At 40.5% G+C, this 14,271-nt stretch overlaps 1 pseudogene; it reads left to right on the top strand.

The window, feature by feature from the left end:
- Window positions 1-14,271, top strand: part of LOC142837080 (uncharacterized) — a 29,162-nt pseudogene that overhangs the window by 6,704 nt on the left and 8,187 nt on the right.

Below are 14,271 nucleotides of genomic sequence, written 5' to 3' on the forward strand. Positions count from 1 at the left end.
ATGGTAACTGAGCCACTATTGCACAGTCAGACACACCTTGCTGGAAAGCCGGCATTTCAACAAGCAGAAGTGTTGGTGACAGGTCTCCACTAGCAGGCTTCACGGCCCCTTGTGGCATTGTGAAAACCAGCCAGCCAGGTGGGAGTTTCCAGTTTGGTCACAGCTTAATTTCTCATGCCTTATTGTGAAAGTATGCACATGTGGTGTCTTCAACAACAGGGGCTTACCGTTTAGTACTGGTATACAGCCAATAGCAGTAGCAGTAGCCTATATGATTTCAGGGACCCCAGAGGCTTCCCTGGCTAATAACTCACAGGGATGTAGCCCATCCTTGGCATTAGGGTGTTCATTCTTTTCTCACCCATATAGGGTACCTTTTGTATTTTAACTCTTTAGCTATTGGTTCAGTCAATGGGGGATGTTCAATGGCTTTAAAGGACACTGATCCTAGGGCTGCCTGAAGGCTTTTGGTCCTGGAGCTTGTAGACACCACGTTTTACTGTTGCAAGAGTACTTGTCACCTTTGCAGAGTTTGATTCTGTGTCACACAAGAAGGTAGTTTGGCCTTTAATCCAGCTCTTCATTGGAGAAACTGTTTTCACAGTCATTGGCATGGAACCAGTTACAGATTCTGTGTTATAGCTCTGAAGGAAAGGCTTCTGAGGGCTACACAGCTCTTAAGGGGAAGGCTTTTCTGCAAGTGTTGCAGTTCTGAAAGGAAAGGCATCTTGGCAGTTGAGAGTCAAGGAATACCACAAAGTCACACAACGCAACAAACCTCACATACGGGATTTATGGGGAGAGACACAAGAAGATGGGTGCCTGCCTCAGCTTGGGAGAGAAGCAGCAGGAATTGGCAGGCAACAGGATAATATAGTTTTTTGGGGGAAGGGAGGAGAGGTGTTTTCCAGGACGAAGATTCTCAGGGTGGGGAGTGGTGAGATTTCAAGGCAAACCCAGTGATTGGTGGGCTTTCATGCTCAGGGATTGGTGAGTTTTTATGCTTAAGGGATTGGTGGGTTTTTATGCTCAGGGGATGGTGGGTTTTCATGCTCAGGGATTGATGGGTTTTCATGCTCAGGGATTGGTGGGTTTTCATGCTCAGGGATTGGTGGGTTTTCATGCTCAGGGGTTGGTGGGTTTTTATGCTCAGGGATTGGTGGGTTTTCATGCTCAGGGATTGGTGGGTTTTCATGCTCAGGGATTTGTAGGTTTTGCTGTTTTTTTTTTTTCACTCAGACGTGGACTCAGACCTTTTGCCCTACAGGTTCCTCCAATTGTAATGCTTCATGTACCTCTCACAGTTGCTGTTCTGGTGCTGTGTAATGAGCTCCTCTTCCTTCCCATTACTAAGACCAAAACCTTATTGGAACCATCTGCTCAGGCTGCTTTTGCCATTGGCCCCAGCTCTAGCCTTCTGAATTCCTGGTGACTTTCAACAGGAAGGGACACTGGGTTAATGGGACACACAGCTCTTTAGCCCTGTCCTACAGGGATCTTGTCCTGCTCCTAAGTCTCTTGAGCATTTCTGACCTGATCCTATATTACACTTATTCTTCTTTATTGAGTTATACAGAGGATGGGCGGCTTGGGCAAGATGGGATATGCAAATCTGCTAGTATCCCAAGAGTCCCCAGGTTGTCTCTAGTTTCTTTATATTCATCAGCACAGTCTGTTGTAAAATTTTTTTGTCAGTAACACTGTCAGGTATCATATACATCTTACCAGACCATAATATTGTAAGACTTTTACAGCTGTGTCTGGGCCTTGCACATTGTGCAGACAGATATCCTATCCCTCTTCCCTTAGATGCCTCCATATATCTCTCTAATGGCTTACTACATTGTAGTAAGGAGGCGAGTGGGCAGGCCTGTTTTTCATACTGCTCAGCTCCCGCACGGCTAGCTTTACACCTGAAATAACAACATACAAATTGTATTCATTTAAATACTGCCTGGCCCATTAGTTTCAGCCTCTTATTGGCTAACTCTCACATCTTGATTAACCCATTTCTAATAATCTGTGTAGCACCACGAAGTGGTGGCTTACCGGGAAAGATTCAGCATGTCTGACCTGATGGCTGGCTCCATTGCATCTGCCCTGGAGAGGAGAGGCATGGCGTCTGGCTCACTTCCTTTCTTCCCAGCATTCTGTTCTGTCTACTCAACCTACCTAATTTTCTGACCTATCAGGCCAAGCAGTTTTCTTTATTGATTAACCAATGAAATAACAGATTGACAAATGACCTTCCCACATCATTACATCTTCAAACACTCAGAGGCTAGCATTACATCATCTATATAATAAAACCTCTACCGGAGGATGAGTAGGACAAGGCAACACCCTGAGCCTCCATCCCACAACAAAGATAACCTTGGTGGCACAGTCTCAGAGTCTGCTGTCATTTGTTCTAAGCAAGTGTCACATGATCCCAGAGATTTATAATTAAGAAGATACTAAAGTTGAACATAAGTGAGATCTAATACAACATGGAAGGGTTTCCATCCATTTATATCAATTGCTTTCTTCAGAGGTCAGTGTTGGGTGCAAAGCATGGACAGGAGGTCCTAGCGTAATTAGCCCTCTATAATCCACAGCATTCTCTCTGGGTCATTATGTTTCCACACTTGAAGCTCCTCCATGGAGCCTCCCTACATTTCTCCATACCTGATGAGCCTGACTTAATCTGCTCAGACTTACTCAGGGCCAGAGAGCAGCATGGTCTTGCTCTTTCCTGTTGCACCTGCTGGCTCCCTGGGTCAGACAGACCCTGGGTTGGCACTGTGGATGTTGCTTCCCTATTCACCATACCTGGATATTGGGAGAGTTCCTGACTGGGCAGACCATTGTTTTTGGATTATACACAAGAGCCAAAATGCCTAGCTTTCTTTTCACCCTCTTAACAGTGTCTGTCTTGTGTGTCTGTCCAAGTATGTGCACAGTGTATTCACGTATTTATATGTGCACATTAAGAAGTCACTATCAGCTGTATTCCTAAATCATTCTCCACCTTAGTTTTTGAGACTGGGCTTCATTGCATCTGATTGCTTGCTGATTTGGCTCAACTGGTGGTTCAGCAAGCCCCAGGGGTTCCCATTTTTGCTTCCCTAGCACTGGGATTACAGGTGAACACTGCTGTTTGTGTATGTGTCTGATTTCTCTCCCTCCTTCCTTCCCTTCCTCCCTCCCTCCCTCCCTCCCTCCCTCCCTCCCTCCCTCCCTCCCTCCTTTCTCTCTCTCTCTCTCTCTCTCTCTCTCTCTCTCTCTCTCTCTCTCTCTTCTTTCTTTTTTTCTTGCAAGGCAGGGTTACCCTGTACAACAGTCCTAGCTGTCATGGAACTTGCTTTGTAGACCCGCTGGCCCCAAACTCACAGAGATCAGCCTGCCTTTGCCTCCCAAGTACTGTGATTAAAAGTGTGTGTCACCACTGCCTAGCTGTAGTTTTTCTTTTTAATGCCAGTACCTATCTTTTCTTCTTCTTCTTCTTCTTCTTCTTCTTCTTCTTCTTCTTCTTCTTCTTCTTCTTCTTCTTCTTCTTCTTCTTCTTTTGTGCTGTAACTTTTTCATTTAAAAATACATACCTTTTAAAACTATATTTTATTTTATGTTTTCTCTACATGTATGTACATACACTATATATGTGTCTGGTGTTTTTGAAGTCCAGACAAGGTGTCAGATCCCTGTGAACAGTTACTGACAGTTGTGAGCCATCATGAGGATGCTAGGAGCTGACCATAACTTCTTTGCAAGCACTCTTACCTCTAAACCATCCTCCATCCCCACATGTGGGTTTGAGGATTAGAATCAGGTTTGCATGTTTGTGTTGGACGCATTTTACCAACAGAGCCATCTCCTCAGCACTCTTTTCATTTTAAATACATACTAGAGGATTTCATGTTATCTCATCTCTCACTCATCCCTTTTGTCCTCCCAACTAGCTCCTTTCTATTTTTATGTCTTTTTGTGCCCCAGTCAGTTTTTAGGGTTGCTTACAGGAGCACATACACCTTATCAGTGGCTACACCAGTGAGGAAAATGTCTCCTCAGTTCAAACACTAATGATGGATTTATCCTAGGAAGGGCAGGCCATCATGTGTCCTCCCCCATTCCATGACAGAATGTTGAAGAACCCGATCTTGTGGAGATTTCTTGTGGAGAGCTTGTGTAGGCAGTCATAGCTGCTGTGAATTTAAGAGTATAACCATGCCAATATTCCACCTCCCCACTCTTCTACCTCATATTTTTTTTCTGCCCTTTTCCCCCCAAGATGTTCTGTGAGCATTGGAGGGGGTGCTGTAGATGTCCTGTTTATGGCCAACAGTCGTTTGTTCTCAGTACCTAGAGCAATGACGAGTCTCTGCAGTCACACTGACCATTGTAAAAGGAGGTTTCTCCAGCCAAAACTAACAGAAGCACTATTCTGTGGGCAAAACCAGTTATTTAGAAGTTCATTTGACAAACACATCATATGCACTTATCAAAGCAATAGCCATAGCTTCTCCACCAGGGCTGATGACCTCAACAACCACAAGCTTTAAAGAACCTTTAAAAATCTGGTCATGGTAGCACACACCTTTAATCCCAGCACTTAGGAGGCAGAGGTAGGTGAGTCTCTGAGTTCCAGGCCAGCCTGCTCTATAGAGCAAATTCTGTGACAGCTAAAGCTACACAGAGAAGCCCTGTCAAACAAAACAAACAAAAACCAAAACAAAAAGGGTTTTTTTTTTTAAATTTATGGTGATGGGGGCACACATAGGCTGAGGTGTGAATGTGGGAGTCAGTTCTCTTCTACCATGTGGGTTCCAGGGATCACACTCAGGTTGTTATGTCTCTTTACCCATTGAATCATCTCATTAGCTCATTGTCTTAGGGTTTCTATTGCTATGAAGAGACATTATCACCATGGCAACTCTTATAAAGGAAAACATTTAATTGGGCTCTAGATCACAGTTCAGAGGCTTAGTTCACTATCATCAAGGCGAGACATGGCAGGGTGCAGGCAGTCATGGTGCTGGAGAAGGAGCCGAGAGGTCTACATCGTCATCCTCAGGCAACAGGAAGCAACTGTGTCACAGTGAGTGTAGCTCCGGCAAAGGAAACCTCAAAACCCACCCTCATGGTGAGACACTTTCTCCAACAAAGCCACACTTCTTAACAGTGCCACTCCCTGTGAGCGTATGGGGGCCAATTACATTCAAACTACCACACCCATGATGGGCTTTGGGTCGAGTCTACAGTACCAGATGTAAATTCCCACCGCTGGAGTGGGCATCAAGTCTAATCCAAAAGTGATTAGTTACCATTTCTGCTGGTTAGCTTCCACTGTCATTTTAACTGAGTTCAGAGCTATCTGATGGGACCTCAACTGGGGGATTACCTCAATCCTACTGGCTTGTGGATCTTTGGGGTCTTATAGAGAGAAAGTAGGCCAAGGAGTCAAGGAGATGCCATGTAGCTGCCAAAGTAGGACACACTGGTATCATACCAGTAGGCCACAGCCTCGTGGAGACACACAGATTGATAGAAATGAGTTAATTTTAGATGTAAGAGTTAGTTAATAATATGCCTAAACTATCAGCAGAGCAGTGTTGTAATTAATATAGTTTCTGTGTGATTATTTGGGTCTGAGTGGTTGGGAAACAAAAGAACCACATGCATATAACCTGAGAGAATTTTTTTTTGAAATTTTATTGGTTTATTATAGTAATAGATAATAAGTATATAAAATATATAATAATATATTAGTAGTAGTAAATTAATTTGACCATAGGATGCTATCAAGGGTGATACCTACTGATTTCCATATAGACAGTGGTACAAGTTTTTAAAAATTATTTTTGAATATAATTAATCCTTTGAAATGTATTGGGAAGGAATTCTAAACACAAAAGAACAGAGTTAAACATGGCTTCTTGGTAGCAGCATTTTCTTGGGTGGGCTCTGTTTGCTAGAGGCAAGCAGAGGCATGATTCCTTTAAGAGAAGGCTTCCTGACTCAGCATTAGCATCAAAAACTGTGTGGCTCCTTTAAGAGCTGGCTTCCTGGTTTATGCTGGTCCTGTTACTGAGCACTTAAATGGTGTCTGTGAGCAGCAGGTTACAAATTGCTTAATGGTAACATAGACCCGCTGTGTCCCAGGAGCTGGGGCGGTGAACATGGCTCACAATGGGGATGAACATGCCATGTTGGACTGGGTGGAGCAAACAGGCAGGGCAGAGAGTTGATTCTAGCCACGCCCACTTAACCTTAGAAACCAAGAACGCTGTCTTGTGGTCTTACCTATCTTCGACCCTGAGGAATGTTCCATATATAGTTGGGAAGAAAGTCTATTCTAGGTTTATTGGGCAAAATGTTCTGTGGGTGTCTGTTAAGTATGTCTAGTTGATTTCATTTCCTTGGGTTTTTTTTTTCTTTTTGGTTTTTCGAGACAGGGTTTCTCTGTAGCTTTGGAGCCTGTTCTGGAACTAGCTCTTGTAGACCAAGCTGGTTTTGAACTCACAAAGATCCACCAGCCTCTGCCTCCTGAGTGCTGGATTAAAGGTGTGTGCCAGCACCGCCCGGCCTCATTTCCTTGTTTTGCTATCCATGGCTGAAAGTAGGGCATTAAAGATTACAAGTTCTAAAAAAACCAAACCAAACAAAACAAAAAACCAAAATGAAAACAAACAACAACAAAAAACCCCAACAAAAAACAAAACCAAACCAAACCAAACCTCTAAATGGGTCCCAGTGTTGGATGAGTGTACATAGACTTGAGAGAGAAAGAGAGAGAGAGAAAGAGAGAGAGAGAGAGAGAGAGAGAGAGAGAGAGAGAGAGAGAGAGAGAGAAAGAAAGAGTATAGATAGTTATAAAAAGAAGTAAATGCTTTAAAAAATAAAACAAAATCTTTAAAGAGACAGTAAAAGTAATATAAGAGTATGCCCAGTCAAAGATTAAAGGAGTAAAAAATAAATTAGTCACATAAAAATGGAAAATACACAGAGAGTCTGGATTATGCATATTATTGTATTTTCTTTGAATTTTTTGACTGCAGAGAGACATTTGTTCTGGGGGTTGCTAAGATAAACCAACTATATATATATAATATATCTTGACTTAAAATTTGAGTCTAAGGATATCTTACTTTGGAAAAGAGGTTTTACTTTTGTTTCCACAGAGGATGGGAATCTGTGGATTTCTTCCAGGCTAATGTGGTTTGATGGAATAAGACCCTCTGAAGGGTCTTCATGAATCCTTAAAAATACTTTGCCCAACAAACAGCAGGAAGAAGTTTGGAGAAAATTACATCCAAATTCCCAAATGATTGTTTATAAATGTTTATTTTCACCTTAAAAGTATTGATTATAAGTGATTAATGGTCATAGTCCATTTCTAAAAAAAATACAAAAATTAGGAAGACATGATATAGAGATGAACACTTTGCATTGGTATGGATCTTAGTCTATTGATACATATTTAAGATTGATTTTGTTATACTGTGTATATGTATTTATGGTCTAGTTTAAGATACTGTGTTTGTACAGCCCATTTAAAAATGTAATGTATGGTTAAGAAATACAGATTAATAGATAGTCACCTGTAATAGTCAAACTGCAGTCATGTTGTTAGGTTTTCTAGATGTACAGAGATATATTTCAGATGGATAGGTATTCTTCAAACCTTTCAAAGACCTGCAGAAGATGGCATTTAAAATGTTTTAAGAACTTAGACTTTTCTTGACAGTGAGACATGTCTGCTTCTGGCAGCACCAATTACTTCAGAGAGGTTGATGGGCATTGAAGAAACGTATTATAGAATTTGCCTTCAATGTGACAAAGCTAGCCATTTGGGCAAGAAACTGCTCTTGTTTGGACTGTTTAATGGTATGCTGTATGAACTGGGCATGCAAGATCCACAGAAAAATGACTGTTGATCTTTCCAAAAGATGGGATGGTCCTTCAGGGTTCCTACTTCACAAAAGAAACTGTCAGGCATTCTGCAGGACACAGAAGAAAGCAATTGATGAACTTTGTCATTACAAGGCAGAACAGATCTTCAAATTTCCTGCTTTATGGAAAAGTCTGCTGGATACTCTGGGCCTAAAGACTGAAGATGGATGCCCCAACATTACAGAAAAACTTTGGGTGACTGTCCAGGCAGCAAAATGTCTCTGTCATTTCTAGAACTTTGGAAATTTCTTACAATGCACTTTCTTTTTACTTAGATAATATTATATCCTTCTGGGGTCTTTGATGGAGTTGAAGGCAGATAATTATAGTTTTTATTAGTTATGCTAAAAGATAAATAAGATATGAAACTTTAGACTAACAAAGAAATATTGTAACTGTAATTCTTGCTTGATAACTGTTTTGTTATATGTAATTTTACTATGTTAAAATTAAAACCTTCCTTTTTAATTAAACAGAAAAGGGGAGATATATGGGATGTCCTTCTGCATATGTGATGCTTTTATTGGTTAATGAATAAAGCTGTTTTAGCCAATGGCTTAGCAGAGCAAAGCCAGGCGGGAAATCTGAAAAGAGATATAGAGAGAACATAGGCAGAGTCAAGGAGATGCCATGTAGCTGCCAAAGGAGAAGGACACATCATAACCATACTAGTAGGCCACAGCTTTGTGGCGATACCCAGATTGATAGAAATGGGTTGGATAAAAGAGTTAGTTAATAAGATGCCTAAGTTATCGAGCAGTGTTGTAATAAATATAGTTTCTGTGTGATTATTTGAGTCTGAGCAGTCAGGAAATGAAAGAGCAGTCTCCATCTATAGGTCATTTTATTGGTTGCTAACTGATGTAAAAGAACCCATTCCATAGTGGGTAGTGCAATCCCTAAACATGTGGGCCTGGGTTGTATAAGAATGCTGAATGGTGGTGGCACATATGTTTAATATCAGCAATCAGGGAGGCAGAGGCAGGCAGATCTGAGTTCAAGGCCAGCCTGGTCTATAGAGTGAGTTCCAGGACAGCCGGAGATACACAGGGAAACTCTGTCTCGGAAAAAAAAAAAAAAAGAATGTTGATCGAGCAATAGGCAAAGAGAGCCAGCCAATAAGCAGCATTCTTCCATAGTTTCTATTTCAGGTTTCTGCCTTGCTGGAGCTCCTGCCCTGATGGAATTCTTACCCTGACTTTTCTCAATGATGTATTGTGACCTGATGTGTAAACTAAATAAACCTTTTCCTCCTCTCCTGGCTTTCACACTTTGCTCAGCACACAGTCTCTCCTGCATAAATGCACATGTGTAAACAGAAGAACATGCAGCGTTTGTCTTTCCTAGCCCGAGTTACCTCACTTAATACAATATCTTCCGTTTCCATCCACTTCCCTGCAAGTCCCATAGTTCCACCTTTCTTTACAGTACCATTGTGCACATCTGCTATATTTTCACAATCCATTCATAAAACTTAAAAAGTCTTAAAAACAAAACAAGACAAAACAAATCAAAACAGGGTTTTGTCGTATAGCCCATGCTGGCTTTGAACTTCTGGTCCTGTGCCTCAGCCTCTCAATGCAAGGATTACATGTGTGTACCTGCCTGGCTTGTGATTTTCATTTCGTGTTATCACTCACTTTTTGATAGATTTATCTTTATAGGTGATGACTTTTGATACCGCTGGAAATGGCTTTTCTGTTCTTATTTCAACTTGTTATTTCCTAGTACTTAGAAATGCAGTGGATTTCAGCATATTGACATTGACTCCAGATACTGTGCTGAATTTGCTAATTAAGTCTAACAGTTTGCTTACAAATTATTTTAGCTTTTCTAAGTATACAATCACCCAAAAATAATAATGGTAGATCTTTCTTTCTTCTCTCTCTCTCTCTCTCTCTCTCTCTCTCTCTCTCTCTCTCTCCTTCCTTCCTTCCTTCCTTCCTTCCTTCTCTGTCTCTTCTTTCTTTCTCTTTTCCTTCTCCTTCTCTCCCTACTTCTTCTTTTGAAAGAGGACTTCTCTTTGTAGCACTGGGTGTCCCAGAACTGGTCTCAAACTTGGAGATCTGCTTGCCTCTGCCTCCTGAGTGCTGAGATTATGGGTGAGCACCTACACCACCCAGCAAGTTATTTCATTTAAGGTTTATTTTTTAAAATTTCTTTTTCTCACCTATTGTATTGGCTAGGTTTTCCAACACATGTCCAGTGGAAATGGTGTCAGTAGATACACTTACCTTGTACTCAGCTTGAGTGGGAAAATATTTAATAGCTTGCCTTCAAGTATAATGCTTGTCACAGGATTTTGTTTGTAGGCCTGCCTAAATAATTCATTAAATTAATCCATTTACTTTCTAATTCTTAGTTTTCCAAGAGTTAAAATTATGAACAAATGTTTAATTTTATCTACTGTCTTTTTTGTATCTTTTGAAGTTAACACATTTTTCACCATTATTTCTATAAGTGTGACAAATAGTTCTTGGCTCTCTCTCTCTCCCTCCCTCTCTCTCTGCTTCTCTCTCTCTCTCTCTCTCTCTCTCTCTCTCTCTCTCTCTCTTTATAAATAATTTTTTAATTTTTATTTTATGTGCATTAGTGTTTTGCCTGCATGTATGACTGTGTGATGGTGTCGAACCCCCCAGAGCTGGAGATGATTGTAAGATGCCATGCAGGTGCTGGGAATTGAATCTGGGGCCTCTGGAAAGTAGACAGTGCTTTTAACCACCGAGCCATCTCTCCAGCCCCATAGTCTTTGACTGTCAAGTGTTGAAGAATTCTTGTATTTCTGGAAAAGGTCCTCCTGGTGAATGTTTCTGGATTGGCTTCACTGTTTCGTTGGCGGTTTCCTAGTCTGCATCCTCAAAAGATACAACTTGTAACTTTTTGTTTTTGTACATCTTTTTAAATTTGAATGTCAAGAGTTTTTTGTTCTTCTGTAGCAAGTTGGCAAGTGTTTCCTTTTCTTTGTTCACTGGTAGTGTTCATGTGAGTCTTGTTTTTTACTTTTCAAAACCATACATTGGAAGTCATTTGGGCCTGGATGGGAAATGTGCTGGGAAATCTTTGTTTATTTTCTCACTGTCTCCTTTCCTCCCCACCTTAGCATGCTTGCAGTGGTCCAGAAAAAGAAAAGTTTTGATGAGATATTTTTCAATTACTTCAAGGAAAATAAAACAGAGATAGCTCACGCAATCCCCGAGCTGTTTCCTTTCCTAGAAAGCCTCAAGGACCGCTCCTTCATCACCGACAAAACCTATGCTGTAAGTGACATGTATTCATCACTCCAGGGAACCCCGCACCATATTATTAACCGGTGTTTGGCATCCTGAATGCCAGGCTTCTCTAGATGGCTAAAAAGCCTGTATGCTCTTGTGTGGGATGACCCCTTTATCTTTGTTAATTGTCCTAGCATGTAGAAGGTAGCAAGAAGCTTCTGCTCCCTAACTGAGGGAGGCAGTTGTGGGAGTGGGTGAATGACTTGACAGTGTGGCTGAACTGTAATGGGGAGGGGAGCTATAGATTGACTGCCTTGCATCTGCTGTACTCTGATGGCTACGTCTACATCTAGTACCCTTCTCTATCACCACCCCACACATACACACAAAAGAAAAAAATGAAAGAAATAAGAAATCGTTCAGGACCACTGATGGATAGTGATTAATGACTTACAATAAAGCAGGATTAAGATAATGAAAGAACTAGAACAATACTATTATTGGAATCTAAGGCTTGTCAATTAATGATTTTTAGAAAAACTGAGGGACAGGAATTGGTAGAAGAAAATGGATTGATAATATTGGTCAGAACTCCACAGTTATTTTTTAATCTCTCTTTATTCTGCTAAGAGTAAAGTTAAGATATGTGTGTGTGTGTTTTAGTTTTGTAAAGGTGTCTCTCTAAACAGATAACAATGATTGGTTCTTTGAAGCTGCAGCTGTGAGATTACATCCCACCAATTAGGATATACATACACACATGCACACAAACATATATATATATATATATATGTATGATGAAATAGAAGCCATATATAGATGTAGTAAAGAGCTCAAGTTATGAAAAATAAATCTTCTCTGGATTTGGTCACATGGCTGCTAGCATGGAATTTCCTGGAGAAACCGGAATCCATAGCTCCCCAGGACAGTATTTCATTATGATGTCTACTTATATGAGATGAAACTATGCTTTGACACTCTCTCTGTTGAACTTTTTAACAGGATTCTTATGAAGCCTGTAAGAACTCTGTTCCTGTGGAGAAAGTGGTGTACAAAATTCTGGATAACTTGGAGAAGTTATTTGGCTGGTCATTTCTGTGCACTCTGTTCAACAGAACGAATCTGAAAGCTTATCCTGGTTTAAGAGAAATTCATAAAAACTTGGAAACTGGTAATTTCTTCTTTCACTTTCCTTTTGTGGTGAAATTCTATCTTTAAAACGTTTTTCTTTTGCTTATTCTTTGACAATCTCGTATACTGGTAGCAATGCCATACAGAGTGCAGCAGATGGCAATAGAAGCCCAGGTGTCATTCCACCAGAAGAATATCTCCCTGATGGATATGTCTCATTCAAACAAGGCTTACGAGAATGGCATATACACCCCAGAATGTATTTTGCTTCTGTTGTGTCCCTGCATGCTTGTTGCTGCTATATATTTGCTGTGGGGAGTCTCTCCCACTGCCTATATTATAATGTGTTCATCTCATGAATCTATTTCTTCTATTGGGCACATTTATAGTTGTGGTTGTCAGGAAGATGGTTTCTCCTTAACTGTATAATTTTGATGAATAGAAATAATGCTAGGATATTTTTCATAACTAGGCTTATTGTTCCACAACTGTAAGACACTTAGGACCTTTCTTATATCATAACTCAGACTGACATAGGAATATAGTTGCATTAAGATAGTTTTCCTACCATTAGCTGATTTAATGCTTTCAAAGTAACTTTAGATTAGACCAGTAGCCTTGCTAATGGTTTTTTAGATAAACATTCCCTATCTTAGTTCACAAGGGCATACTGAGCTATCTGGATAGGTCATCAATACAAAAGTCCAATTATTGCCAACTGACAAATGATGTAGTCCCTGCACCCATTCCTGACCTCAATTTGTAAAATTACCTTCTGACTACTCAAGGCTCCAGAAGATAACTTGACACTGTAACCTCTAATGAGGGCTATAAATGTTTTTAGATAATTAGAAGTGACACAGAGGACATAAAAATATATTTCAAGATGTAAAACACTTTTAATGTCACTGTGACTTGGAAAGTGCCAAGTGGACATATGTTAGGAGATTCCAACTGAAGCATTATGACAGGGTCTGAAGCCCAGCATTTTTGTTAACCATAAAATGTTAGTTTAAAATGTTTACTACACTCAGAAATGTAGACTGCAATACACAATTTCCTTAATTTTCTTAGACTCCTCAGTAGTTTAGCTTTGTAAAGGTGTCTCTCTAAACAGATAACAGTGACTGCTTCTTTGAAGCTGCAGCTGTGAGATTACATCCCACCAATTAGGAATCTAAGATCTATTTCACATGAATTGTCAGGATGACTCTGTTTCGTATCAAATTAAATGTAACCTTCAAATGTAACTTTTATATTGCCTGAAGACTTTCTGTGGGTATATATAACTATGTAGAACAAAGAAAGAGAGAGTCAACATGAGGAAATAGTGAAAGTAACCTTCAAAATGCATATGAGTTTTTCCCTATTCCCTAAAAATCCCTCAGATAAAATGTCTTAGCTTCAGGATGTTGTGGATTCCTTACAAGTCCCGTGTGCAGCCTGGGAGCTGGTTTTCTAGACTACAATACTTATACATGTATACATTGTATCTAGATCATATTGACTCAGACCCCATAGAATACCCCACAACTCTCTCTGCATATCTCCCTATGCTTTCATGTTCTTCTTCATCGTTGCTTTCATCTTTTTATTCCTTCTCCTATTCATAATCTACTGAGTCTAATTAGTGCCACCCATATATGCATAGTTGTGGGGCATCCACTGAAATATGAACAGCCTATCAGTAGCCACACCCCCAAAGAAAAATGACTCTCTCCCAGAAACCATGAGCTGCTCATAACAACTCAGCTGCGGGTGGAGCCTCATGACTCCTCCCCATAAGTGCAGAAGTGTTGATTGGCTTGTTCTTATGTAGATCTTGTACAGGTATTCACAGCTGCTATGTGTTCATGATTTCGACAGTCTTATGTCCAGAAGACAGCGGTTCACAACACTCCTCTCCTTCCTCCAACTCTTACATTCTTTCTGCCCCCGCTTCTTCAATATGCCCCATGCCTTAGGGTGAGGGGTTGCCATAAATGTCCCACTTAGATAC

Source organism: Microtus pennsylvanicus, chromosome 17 (assembly GCF_037038515.1).
Source record: "Microtus pennsylvanicus isolate mMicPen1 chromosome 17, mMicPen1.hap1, whole genome shotgun sequence".
Taxonomy (NCBI): Eukaryota; Metazoa; Chordata; class Mammalia; order Rodentia; family Cricetidae; genus Microtus; species Microtus pennsylvanicus.